Source organism: Schistocerca gregaria, unplaced genomic scaffold (assembly GCF_023897955.1).
Source record: "Schistocerca gregaria isolate iqSchGreg1 unplaced genomic scaffold, iqSchGreg1.2 ptg000317l, whole genome shotgun sequence".
Taxonomy (NCBI): domain Eukaryota; kingdom Metazoa; phylum Arthropoda; class Insecta; order Orthoptera; family Acrididae; genus Schistocerca; species Schistocerca gregaria.
Window position 1 is genome coordinate 5,826,502 of NW_026061795.1, and position 13,078 is coordinate 5,839,579.

Sequence of the window (13,078 nt, forward strand, 5' to 3'; positions counted from 1 at the left end):
TCTATCCCCCAGGCGGATGTCTATAACTCACCTCATGAAAGATGCCTGTCTATCAACCCCCTCCTCTCAGAATATGTCTGACTACCTACCCCACCCCTGTTAAGATTTCCATCTAGCTCCTCCTCTCAGAGAACATTTATCCTAGACTCAGAAGATTTCTACAGCCTCCCTTCATTTGGAATGTGTCTACTGCCCATTCTGAATATGTTTGTCTACCTCCAAATTCTAGGAAGATGTCTGTATGTCTGTCTACCTCACAAACTCGGGACAAGTCTATCTATCCCCACTATGGAAGAAATCTATCTAACCCCCTCTCGGAATATGTCTATCTACCCTCCTTGCCAAAGACATCTACACCCCATCTTCGAGGAGCTCTATCCCCCCATCATGAAAGATGCCTGTTTATCTACCCGAACCCATCAGAAGATGTAAGTGTACATACCATCACTTCCCACAGAAGATGTCTGTCTACTTACCGACATTTCTTGGAAGATGTCCTGTCTACCGACCCCCCCCCCCCCCCCAAACTTTGAAGATGTCTGACAACTCACCTCCCCCCATGGAAGAATACTATCTCCCCCCTCCCAGAAGATGTCAATCTACTCTTCCCCTCGAAAATATCTCCCCCCCCCCCCCCCGGAAAATGTCTACCTCCCTCTCAAAGGATATCTGTTTACCTATTTGGCCCCAATCGAAAAATGTCTCCCCCCCTGGAAACTGTCGGTCTACCAATCCTCCCCCTTGAAGACGTCTGACTAAGAAACAACCACTCAGAAGATGACTGTCTAACTACCCCTCCTTGGAATTGTTTGTCTACCATTATCACCACAGAAGATGTCTCCCCCCCCTCTTGGAGGATGTCTGTCTACCTACCACCCTTCAGAAGATGTCTGACCATGTACCCTGCTTTGGAATATGTCTGTCTACCTACCCCTCGCGGAAGATGTGTGTCTTCCTACCTCCCCACAGAAGATGTAGGTAAACAGATATCTTTCAAGAGGGAGTAGGTACACAGACATCTTGCAACGGAGTGGTATGTAGACAGAAATTACCAAGGGGTGGGGAATAATTAGACAGACTTCTTCCGAGGGGGGGGGGTAGGTATACATACATTTACTGAGTGTTCGTAGGTAGACAATCTTCTGAGGGGGTAGGCACAAAGGCACCTTTCGAGGGGGTTGGTAGACAGACATCTCCCATTGGTGGATTGGTAGACAGCCATCTTCTGAGGGGCGTACGTAGACAGACATCATCTAGAGGGGTAAGTAGACCAACATCTTCCAAGGGGGGGTAGGTAGACCGACATCTTCTGAGGGTGTAGGAAGACAGACATCCTCGGAGGATGGGGGGCAGGGGGTAGGTAGATTAGACATCATCTGTGGAGGTGTGGATAAACAGACATCTTCTGAGGGGTAGGTAGACAGACATTTACCGAGTTCTGTTGTAGGTAGACACATATCTCCCAAAGGGGGGGGGGAGGGATAGGTAGACAGAGACTTTCCTGGTGGGTGGTTTGAGAATCTCCTGAAGGGGGGTTGGTAAACAGACTTCTTCTTAAGGGGGTAGGTACACAGACATCTACTGTTGGTGCGGGACAAATAGACATAATTCTTCTGAGGCTGGGGATGATAGACATCTTCCGAAGGAGGGCACGTAGACAGACATTTTCCAAGTTGGGCAGACTGACAGACATCTTCCGGGGAGTAGAAAGACATAGATGTTCCAAGGGTGGTAGGTAGACAGACATCTTCTGTGGGGGAGTAGATTGCCAGACATCATCTTAGTTTGGGTATGTAGACAGACATCTTCCAAGGGGAGGGAGTATATAGGAAGATACCTTCTGAGGGGGATGATAGACATCTTATGGGAGTAGGTAAACAGACATAGTTGATAGACATATACATTCAGAGGGGGTAGTTAGACAGACATCTTCTGAGTGGTGGAAAATAGACCACTTACAAGGGGGAGGTAGGCATCTTCCTAAGTGAGCGGGCAGGTTGCCTGACATCTTCCATGGGGTAGGTAGCCAATCAAGATGGGTTGGGTAGACAGATATATTCAAGGGGGGGTAGGTAGACAGACATCTTCTGAGATGGTAGTAGATAGACATTTCTGAGTTGGGGTAGAAAGGCATTGTCCAAAGTGGGTAGATAGGAATCTTCCGTGTGTGGATGGGGTAGGTAGACAGACATTTACTGAAAGGGGTGCATCTTCTGTATGGGGGTAGGTAGACAATCATCTTCTGAGGGGAAGATGGGTACAGAGACATTTTACTGGGGGTAGGTAGACAGACATCTTCAAGGGGGTAGGTAGACAGAAAACTGGGGGGGGGGGGGGTTGTTAGACAGACATGTTCTGAGGGTTTTTTAAGTAGACAGACATCTTCTGAGCAGGGGTAGTAGACATACAGCTTCAGAGGATGAGGGATATGTAGACAGATATCTTCTAAGGTAGCTTAGGTAGAGAGACAATTAGTGAGGGGGTAGGTAGACAGACATTATCCGAGGCTGGGTTGTAGGTAGACAGAAATAATCTGAGGGGTGTAGTTAGACAAGTATTTTCTGAGGCTAGGGGTATGTAGACAGACATTGTCCATGGGGATAGTTAGACACACCTTCTGAGGTATGGGGAGTAGGAAGACTGACATTTCCTGAGGATGGTAGGTAGGGTGTCACTTTCGAAGGGGGGGGGGGGTAGTGAGAGAGACTTCATAAGAGGTGGGGGATGTTGGTAGATAGACATGTTCTGAGGGAGGTAGGTAGATAGACATGTTCAGAGGGAGGGGTGGTAGAAAGCAATATTCCGAATGAGTGTAGGTAGACATACATATTCCGAGGGGTGGTTGGTAGGCAGACATCTTTTGAGGTGGGGTAGGTAGGCAGTCGTTTTCTGAATTTGGGTCCGTTGACAGACATCTTCCAAGAGAAGTGGGTATGAAGGCAGATATCTTCGTGGGGGGGAGCTAGGTAGCCAGACGTCTACCGAGGGTGTTGGGTATGTAGGCATACATCTTCAAGGGCAGTTGGTAGACCAATATTTTCCAATGGGGGTAGGTAGACACACATACTACGAGTGGTGGTAGGTAAACACATGTTCCATGGGGTAGGTAGACAAACATCTTCCGAGGTGGGGTTGGTAGACATTCATTATCTGGGGTGTAGGTAGACTAACATTTTCGAGAGGGGTAGGACAGATATCTTCTGAGGGTGGTGTATTGGACAGACATCTTCCGAGGGGGTGTAGATAGACAACTTATGTAGGTGGTGGACAGACAACTGCTGACTGGGAGGGGGGGTAGGTAGACATGTTCCAAGGGTACGGTAGATAGATATACTACTTCTGAGGGGGGTGGTAGGTAGACAGACATCTTCTGAGAGGGGGCTGGTAGACAGATATTTTCCGTGAGGTGTTATAGGTAGACAGAAATCTTCCAAGGGGGGGTAGGTCGACTGACATTTTCTGAGGGGGCAGGTAGACAGACAACTTCTGGGGGGTAGATAGACATACATGTTCAGTTTGTGTGCATAAACAGAGACCTTCTGAGGTGGGTTAAGTTGGCAGCTATCTTATTAGTTTTGGCATGTAGAGAGAAGAGTATTGGTAGACAGGTATCTTCCGAGGGGGGTATGTAGACTGACATTGTCTAAGGGAGTTAGGTAGACATACACATTCCACAGGCAGATAGATAGACAGACATCTTCTGAGGGGGGTTAGGTAGCCATACATCTTCCGACAGGAGAGTTGGTGGACAGACACCTTCCAAGGATGGGGGGTAGGTAGACAGATATTTTCCAAGCGAGATTTAGGTAGACAGGCATTTTCCAAGGAGGGGTAGGTAGACAAACATCTTCCGAGGATGGTTGGGGTAGGAAGACAGACAGTGTGGGGTGGGTAGACAGACATCTTATTAGAGGGTGTATGTAGACAGACAGTATCCGAGGGCAGGTTGTAGGTAGACAGATATCTTACAGGGGGTGGGGTAGGTAGGCACGTATTTTCCAAGGCTGAGAGTATGTAGATAGACATAGTCCCGGTGGGCAATTAGACCGATATCTCCTGAGGGAGGGTAGGTACACAGACATCTTCAGAGTGGGAGGACAGGTAGACAGACACCTTCTAAGAGTGGGATGATAGACATCTTTCCAACTGGGAAAGATAGACATTTTACGAGGGAGGGGGAGTAGACATACATCCTCCATGAGGTGGTAGACACACATATTATGAGGGGGGGGGGGTAGGTAGAAAGATTTCTTATAAGGTGGGGTAGGTTGGTAGACATCTTCTGAGGTTGAGTATGTAGGCACCAAGGGTAGAGGATATGAAGACATATATCTTCCGAGGGGGGGGGGGGCAAGGTAGACAGAAATTCTCTAACAGAGGGATGATAGACTTCTTCCGAGGGGGTAGGTATGCAGACATCGTATGAGGGGGTGTAGGAAGACATACATATACCAAGGCAGGGTAGGTAGACAAAAATCTTCTGAGGGGGGTTGGAAGATAGACCTCTTCTGAGGGGCGAATGGAATACATACATCTTCCGGGGGGGTAGGAAGACAAAGTCCTCCAAGGGGGGGGGGGAGACGAACAGACATCCACCAAGGGGGTTAGATGGATGGTCATCTTCTGTTGTAGTGGGAGGGGGCAGGTAGGCTTCCATCTTCTGGGTGGTCAGTAGACAATCATCTTCTGAGTTGTGGTTCAGTAGGCAATCATGTTCAGAGGGGGGTAGGTAGACAGACATCTTCCGAGGTGGGATGATAGACATCTTCCAAAGGGGTGGAAAGTAGACAGGCATTTTACAAAGTGTGGTGCAGGTGGACTGACATCTCCCATGCATTAGGTGGAAAATCATATTAAGAGGTCGGGTTCGATATACAGACATATTCCGAGGGAGGTGGTAGGTAGACAGCCATCTTCCGAGTGGGGATAGGTAGACATACTTTTCCCGAGAGGGGGTTGGGTAGACAGGCATTTACCGAGGGGATGGGGGGTAGGTAGATAGACATCTTCTGAAGGGGGGTAGGTAGACAGACATCTCCCGAGGAGGGGTGGTAGACATACAACTTTCGAGGGGCGGTAGGTAGACAGACATTTTCTGTTGGAGGGGTTGATTGACAGGCATCTTTCAGAAGTGAGGGGGTGCAGGTAGACTGAAATCTTCCGGGGGTAGGTAGACAATCATCTTCTGAGGGGGTGTTGGGTAGACAGACATCCTCCGGGTTTTGGTAGACATAAATATTCCAAGGTGGGCAGGTAGACAGACATTTTCTGAGGGAGGGCCAGGTTGACAGACATCTTCAAATGGCGGGTTGGTAGACACACAACTTATGAGTGGGGGCGTAGGTAGAGAGACATGTCCGGAGGTGGGGTAGGTAGACATACATGTTCCGAGGGGAGTGGTGGCTAGTCATACATATTCCGAGTGTGTGTTTATGTGGGCAGACATCTTCCAAGAGGGGCTAGGTAGACAAACATCTTCCAAGGGGGGGGGGGGGGTAAGTAGACAGACATCTTCCATGTGGGGTATGTAGACAGACATATTCTGACAGGGTGAGGCAGGCATATACCGTGGTTCGGTAGATAGACAGGCATCTTCGAGGGGGTGCTAGGTAGACATACACCTTCCGAGGGTAGTGGTAGGAAGTCATACATCTTCCAAAGCGGTTTTTTCGGTTGTCAAATGTCTTCCAAGAGGGGGGTCTGCACACATACATCCTCCAGGGATGGGAGGAGGGTTTGACAGAGATCTTCGGAGGTGGGGTAGTCAGTTACACATCTTTTGAAGTGGGTGTAGGTAGGCAGACACCTTCTAAATGGCGGTACCTAGGAAGATAGGCAGACATCTTCGGGGGGGGGGGGGGAGGTAGGTAGACAGACAGTTTCTGATTGTGAGAATGGTGGTGGTGGTGGTTAGTGTTTAATGTCTCGTCAACAACGAGGTCATTAGAGACGGAGCGCAAGCTCGGGTTAGGGAAGGATTGGGAAAGAAATTAGCCGTGCCCTTTCAGAGGAACCATCCCGGCATTTGCCTGAAACGATTTAGGGTAATCACGAAAAACCTAAATCAGGATGGCCGGAGACGGGATTGAACCGTCGTCCTCCCGAATGCGAGTCCAGTGTGCTAACCACTGTACCACCTCTCTCGATGTGTGAGAATGGTAGACAGACAGATAGGGTGGGAGATCAGAGACAGTCATATTCTGAGGGTGGGGTATGTAGACAGCCATCTTCTGAGGGGGTAGATAAGAGTCTTCTGAAGGTGATGGAGAGATAGTCATCTTCCAAGTGCAGGTAGATAGGAATCTTCTGAGTTGGGGTAGCTTCCGAGCTAGGCGATAGATAGGCATCTTCACAGGGGGGGATGTTAGATTGGCATGTTATGGGGTGGGGGGGGGCGAGTAGACAAACATCACCCGATAGGTGGTATGTATAGAGACATCTTCCATGGAGTAGAAGGTAGGCAGACATCTTCTGAAGGGTGGGGTAGGGAGACAGACATCATCAGAGCAGTAGTAGGTAGACAGACATTTTCCGAAGGGGGTGTATGTAGACAAATATTTTCTTAGATGGAGGGTAGCTGGGCAGACATCTTCCAAGGGGTGGGGAGGGGTAGGTAGACAGGCCTCTTCCAAAGGTGTGTAGGTAGACAGACATCTTCCAAGAAGGGGTATGTAGGCAAACATCTTCTGAAGGGTGGGTTAGGGAGACAGGCATCATCCACGTGCGGAGTAGGTAGAGGTAGGTAGAGAGTGATCTTCTGAGGGGGGTGGGGGATGTAGATAGAAAGACATATTTTGAGAGGCTGGTAGGTAGGCAGACATGCTCCAAACGAGGGGGGGGGGGGGGGGGGGTTAAGTAGACAGGTATCTTCCGAGGGTGTGTAGGTAGACAGTCATCTTCTGAGGGGGGAGGGGATGGGAAAACTGACGTTTTCCGGTTGGGGGGATAAGTAGAGAGTCATCTTCTGAGGGGGAAGTGGGTAGACACACATTTTCAGAAGGCGTGAGTAGGTAGGCAGACATATTACGAGGGGGGGGGGGGGTGGCGGGTGTACGTAGACAGTCATCTTACGAGGGGGGAGGGGGGTAAAAAGACAGGCATGTTCCAAGGTCCTCTATCAACTGCAAGACACCAGAACCGGCCTACAGTTGAATTTTCGATACCTAAAACTTGAGTAGTACTACTTCTTACCTGCCGATTGCATCAAATGAGAAGCTCCTATTTTGTTGTTTGTGGTGCGACCGCATACCTCAGCACATGACGTAAGTTTCCAGATGTATATGTAAACAGTTCCGTGAGCAAAGCTGCCACTGCGACGATCTGGCATTACGATTAGGCGCGTGAGTGCGTGTGAAATCGCTCTCTAAGTTTTCATACATTTATAGGTTTCAGATACATATTTTAACGGTTTTTGTGATAATATTTACTATATAAGATACTTATTAATGGTTTCTTCATTCACCTCCGCCTTTCTTGGGTTGTGACCTGATATTTGCGAGTGTTTCGTATCGAGCAACTTAACTTCTTACCTGTGTTTACATTCCGCGCTGACCAGTTGCAGCTGTAGCGGCGCATCCAAAGCTAAGTACTAATTAGTTGTTTGTGTATAGTGGTTTATTTTGGAACTTTAGTAGTCTTCAATCGGTGTTCTTATTGTTTCCTGGTGAAATAATTTCAGAAGAAATTGTCGCGAACTGTTTTCAGTTTCGTTACTGTGCCATTAGACGTTTGATAATCTTTCTGTTTTACCTTTTGTTTTATTTGCTGTTGATAAATACTGTTAATAATAGTAGCTACTTCCCTTGTACTGCAAGATTATGATTATTGTAGTCAGTATTTTAACAGATTCTTATTGTACTAAAGGAACTTAAATAAATGCGAAAGGTTTTCTTAGGTTTTTAATATATATTAGCACGTTTCACATTTCCCCGTGCAACGTGACGTTCAGACCTCGTTTGATGCAAAAGCTTGAGGTCCTCGATCATGTCCAAGGCACCAAAGCCGGCTAATAAGTCAGTAATCTATAACTAAAACTTGAATTGTACTGCTTCTTACTGGCCGAATACATCTTCTTAACACCTTCTTCTGTCTTCTACTGTGGTGCTTTTAGTGTCTCCGCAAACCGCAGCAGGCGACATAAGTTTGCAGACTATAAATTTAACCGTCTCAGAGCGTAAAGCGGCCGATGTGACGATCTGCCAATAAGTCGATTCGACAGCAAATGAAGAAAACGGTCGGATTTGTCAGGTTTTTACTACAAATGGACACTTTTCACATCATCCCGTGCAACGTGGCGTCCAGACCGCGTTTCATGCAAAATCTTAAGGCCCTAGCTCATGTCCAAGGTACCAAAGCAGGCTAATAAGTCAATAAATGATAACTAACATTTGAATTGTACAACTTATTACTGGTTCTTTCTCGCTGATTACACCAACAGAGAAGCTTCATCTGTGTTCTACTGTGATGCTTTGACTGTCTCCGCATAACGCAGCACGCGACATAAGCTTGCAGATCTGGCAATTAGTCGATTAAATAGAAAATGACGAAAACGGGAGGATTTCTCAGGTTTTTACTACATATGAACACTTTTCACATTCTCCCGCGCAACGTGGCAGACAGACCTCGTTTCATGAACAATCTCAAGGTCATAGCTCATGTACAAATAACCAAAGCCGGTTAATAAGTCAATAATAGATAAGTAAAATGTGAATTGTAATGCTTCGTACTGGCCGATTACATCTTCTGAGAGTCTTCTTCTGTGTTCTACTATGGTTCTTTTAGTGTCTAAGCATAGCGAAGGACACGATATAGTTTTGCAGAAGATAAATATAACCATTGCAGAGAGAAAAGCGGCCAATATGACGATCTGGCATTAAGTCGATTCGATATCAAATGACGAAAACGGCCGAATTTGTCAGGTTTTCACTACATATGAACACATTTCACATTCAACCGTGCAACGCGGCTGCTCGACCTCCCTTCATGCCAAATCTTAAGGTCCTAGCTCATGTCCAAGGCACCAAAGCCGGCTAAAAAGTCAATAATCGATAACTAAAACTTGAATTGTACTACTTCTTACTGGCTATTACATCAACATAGAACCTTCTTCTGTGTTCTATTATGGTGCTTTTATTGTCCCCGCATACCGCAGCACGCGACTTAGCTTTGCAGACGATAAATGTAACCGTTTCAGAGAAAAGAGCGGCCAATATGACGATCTGGCAAAGGTCGATTCGATAGCAAATGACGATCTCACTTTAAGTCGATTTGATAACAAATGACGAAAACGGACGGATTTCCAGGTTTTTACTACTTGTGAACACAGTCTCCCTTGTACCGCGGCTGCTAGTTCTTCTGTGGTGCAAAATTGTAAGGTCCTAGCTCAAGTCCTACGCACCAAAGAAGGGTAAAAAGTCAATAATCGATAACTAAAACTTGAATTGTACTACTTCTTACTGCCTATTACATCAACTTAGAAGCCTCTTATGTGTTCTGCTATGCTGCATTTAGTGTCTCCGCATACCGCAGCACGCGACATAGATTTGCAGTCCATAAATGTAACCGTTTCAGAGAGAAGACCGGCCAATGTGACGATCTAGCTAAAAGCCGATTCGATAACAAATGACGAAAACGGACTGATTTCTCTGTTTTTTACTACAAATTAACACTTTTCACATTCTCTCGTGCAACGCGGCTGCTAGACCTCCCATCATGCAAAATCGTAAGGTCCTAGCTCATGTCAAAGGCACCAAAGGCTAAAAACACAATAATCGATATCTAAAACTTGTATTGTATTACTTCTTACTGGCTATTACATCAACTTAGAAGCTTCTTCAGTGTTCCACTATGGTGCATTTAGTGTCTCCGCGTACCGCAGCACGCGACATAGCTTTACAGACGATAAATGTAACCGTTTTAGAGAGAAAAGCGGCCAATGTGACGATTAGACTTTAACTCGAATCGATAACAAATGACGATAACGGACGGATTGCTCAGGTTTTCACTACATATGAACACATTTCACATTCCCCCGTGCAACACGGCTGCTCGACCTCCCTTCATGCCAAATCTTAAGGTCCTAGCTCATGTCCAAGGCACCAAAGCCGGCTAAAAAGTCAATAATCGATAACTAAAACTTGAATTGTACTACTTCTTACTGGCTATTACATCAACATAGAACCTTCTTCTGTGTTCTATTATGGTGCTTTTATTGTCCCCGCATACCGCAGCACGCGACTTAGCTTTGCAGACGATAAATGTAACCGTTTCAGAGAAAAGAACGGCCAATATGACGATCTGGCAAAAGTCGATTCGATAGCAAATGACGATCTCACTTTAAGTCGATTTGATAACAAATGACGAAAACGGACGGATTTCCAGGTTTTTACTACTTGTGAACACAGTCTGCATTGTACCGCGGCTGCTAGTTCTTCTGTGGTGCAAAATTGTAAGGTCCTAGCTCAAGTCCTACGCACCAAAGAAGGGTAAAAAGTCAATAATCGATAACTAAAACTTGAATTGTACTACTTCTTACTGCCTATTACATCAACTTAGAAGCCTCTTATGTGTTCTGCTATGCTGCATTTAGTGTCTCCGCATACCGCAGCACGCGACATAGATTTGCAGTCCATAAATGTAACCGTTTCAGAGAGAAGACCGGCCAATGTGACGATCTAGCTAAAAGCCGATTCGATAACAAATGACGAAAACGGACTGATTTCTCTGTTTTTTACTACAAATTAACACTTTTCACATTCTCTCGTGCAACGCGGCTGCTAGACCTCCCATCATGCAAAATCGTAAGGTCCTAGCTCATGTCAAAGGCACCAAAGGCTAAAAACACAATAATCGATATCTAAAACTTGTATTGTATTACTTCTTACTGGCTATTACATCAACTTAGAAGCTTCTTCAGTGTTCCACTATGGTGCATTTAGTGTCTCCGCGTACCGCAGCACGCGACATAGCTTTACTGACGATAAATGTAACCGTTTTAGAGAGAAAAGCGGCCAATGTGACGATTAGACTTTAACTCGAATCGATAACAAATGACGATAACGGACGGATTGCTCAGGTTTTTACTACATATGAACACTTTTCACATTCTCCCGTGCAATGCGGCTGCTAGGCCTCCTTTCATGCAAAATCTTGAGGTCCTAGCTCATGTCTAAGGCACCAAAGATGGGTAAAAAGTCAATAATCGATAACTAAAACTTGAATTGTACTGGTTCTTACTGGCTATTACATCATTTTAGAAGCTTCATCTGTGTTCTACTATGGTGCTTTTAGTATCCCCGCATACGCAGCACGCGCCATAGCTTTGCAGACGATAAATTTAACCGTATCAGAGAGAAGAGCGTCTAATCTGACGATCTGGCATAAGTCGATTCGATAGCAAATGACGAAAACGGGCGGGTTTCTCAGGTTTTCACTACATATGAACACTTTTGCACATTCCCCCGAGCAACGCGGCTACTAGAGCTCCCTTCATGCAAAATCTGAAGGTCTTAGTTCATGCCCAACGCAACAAAGCCGTCTATAAAATCAATAATCGATAACTAAATTTGAATTGTACTGCTTCGTACTAGCTATCACATGAACTTAGAAGCTTCTTCTGTATTCTATTATGGTGCTTTTAGTATCTCCGCATACCGCAGCACGCGACATAGCTTTGCACACGATAAATATAACGGTTTCAGAGAGAACAGCGGGCAATATGATGATCTGGCATCAAGTCGATTCGATAGCAAATGAGGAAAACGGGCGGATTTCTCAAGTTTTCACTACATATAAACACATTTCACATTCCCCCATGCAACGCGGCTGCTAGACCTCCCTTCATGCAAAATCTTAAGGTCCTAGCTCATGTCCAAGGCACCAAAGCCGTCTAAAAATTCAATAATCGATAACTGAAACTTGAATTGTACTGCTTCTAACTGGCTATCACATCAACTTAGAAGCTTCTTCTGTGATCTATAATGGGGCTTTTAGTGTCTCCGCATACCGCAGCACGCTACATAGCTTTGCACACGATAAATGTAACTGTTTCAGAGAGATAACCGGCCAATATGACGATTTGGCATTAAGTCGATTCGATAGCAAATGACGAAAACGGGCGGAATTCTCATGTTTTCACTACATATGAACACTTTTCACATTCCCCCGTGCAACGCGGCTGCTAGACCTTACTTCATGCAAGGTCGTAAAGTCCTAGCTCATGTTCAAGGCACCAAAATCGTCTAAAAATTAAATAATCGATAACTAAATCTTGAATAGTACTGCTTCGTACTGGCTATCACATCAACTTAGAAGCTTTTTCTGTTTTACATTATTGTGCTTCTAGTGTCTCTGCATACCGCAGCACGCGACATAGCTTTGCACACGATGAATGTAACCGTTTCAGAGACAAGTGCGGCCAGTATGACGATCTGGCATTAAGCTGATACGATAGCATATGACGAAAACGGGCGGATTTCTCAGGTTTTCACTACATATGAACACTTTTCACATTCCCCCGTGCAACGCGGTTGCTAGACCTCGCTTCATGCAAAATCTTAAGGTCCTTGATCATGTCTAGGGCACCGAAGCCGTCTAACAAGTTATTAATCGATAACTAAAACTTGAATTGTACTGCTACGTAATGACTTTCACAGCAACTTAGAAGCTTCATCTATGTTCTATTATGGTGCTTTTAGTGACTCCGCATACCGCAGCACGCGACATAGCTTTGCAAATCATAAATGTAACCGTTTCAGAGAGAAGAGCCGCCAATATGACGATCTGGCAAATGTCGATTCGATAGCCATGAGGAGAACGGGCGGATTTTCCAGGTTTCCACTGCATATGAACACTTCCCACATTCCCCTGTCAAACGCGGATGCTAGACCTCCCTCATGCAAAATCTTAAGGAACTACCTAATGTCCAAGCCACGAAAGCCGTGTAAAAAGTCAATTATCGATAGTTAAAACTTGAATTGGACTGCTTCTTACTGGCTATCACATCAGCTTAGAAGCTTCTTCTGTGATCCATTATGGTGCTTTTAGTGTCTCCACATACCGCAGCACGCGAAATATCTTT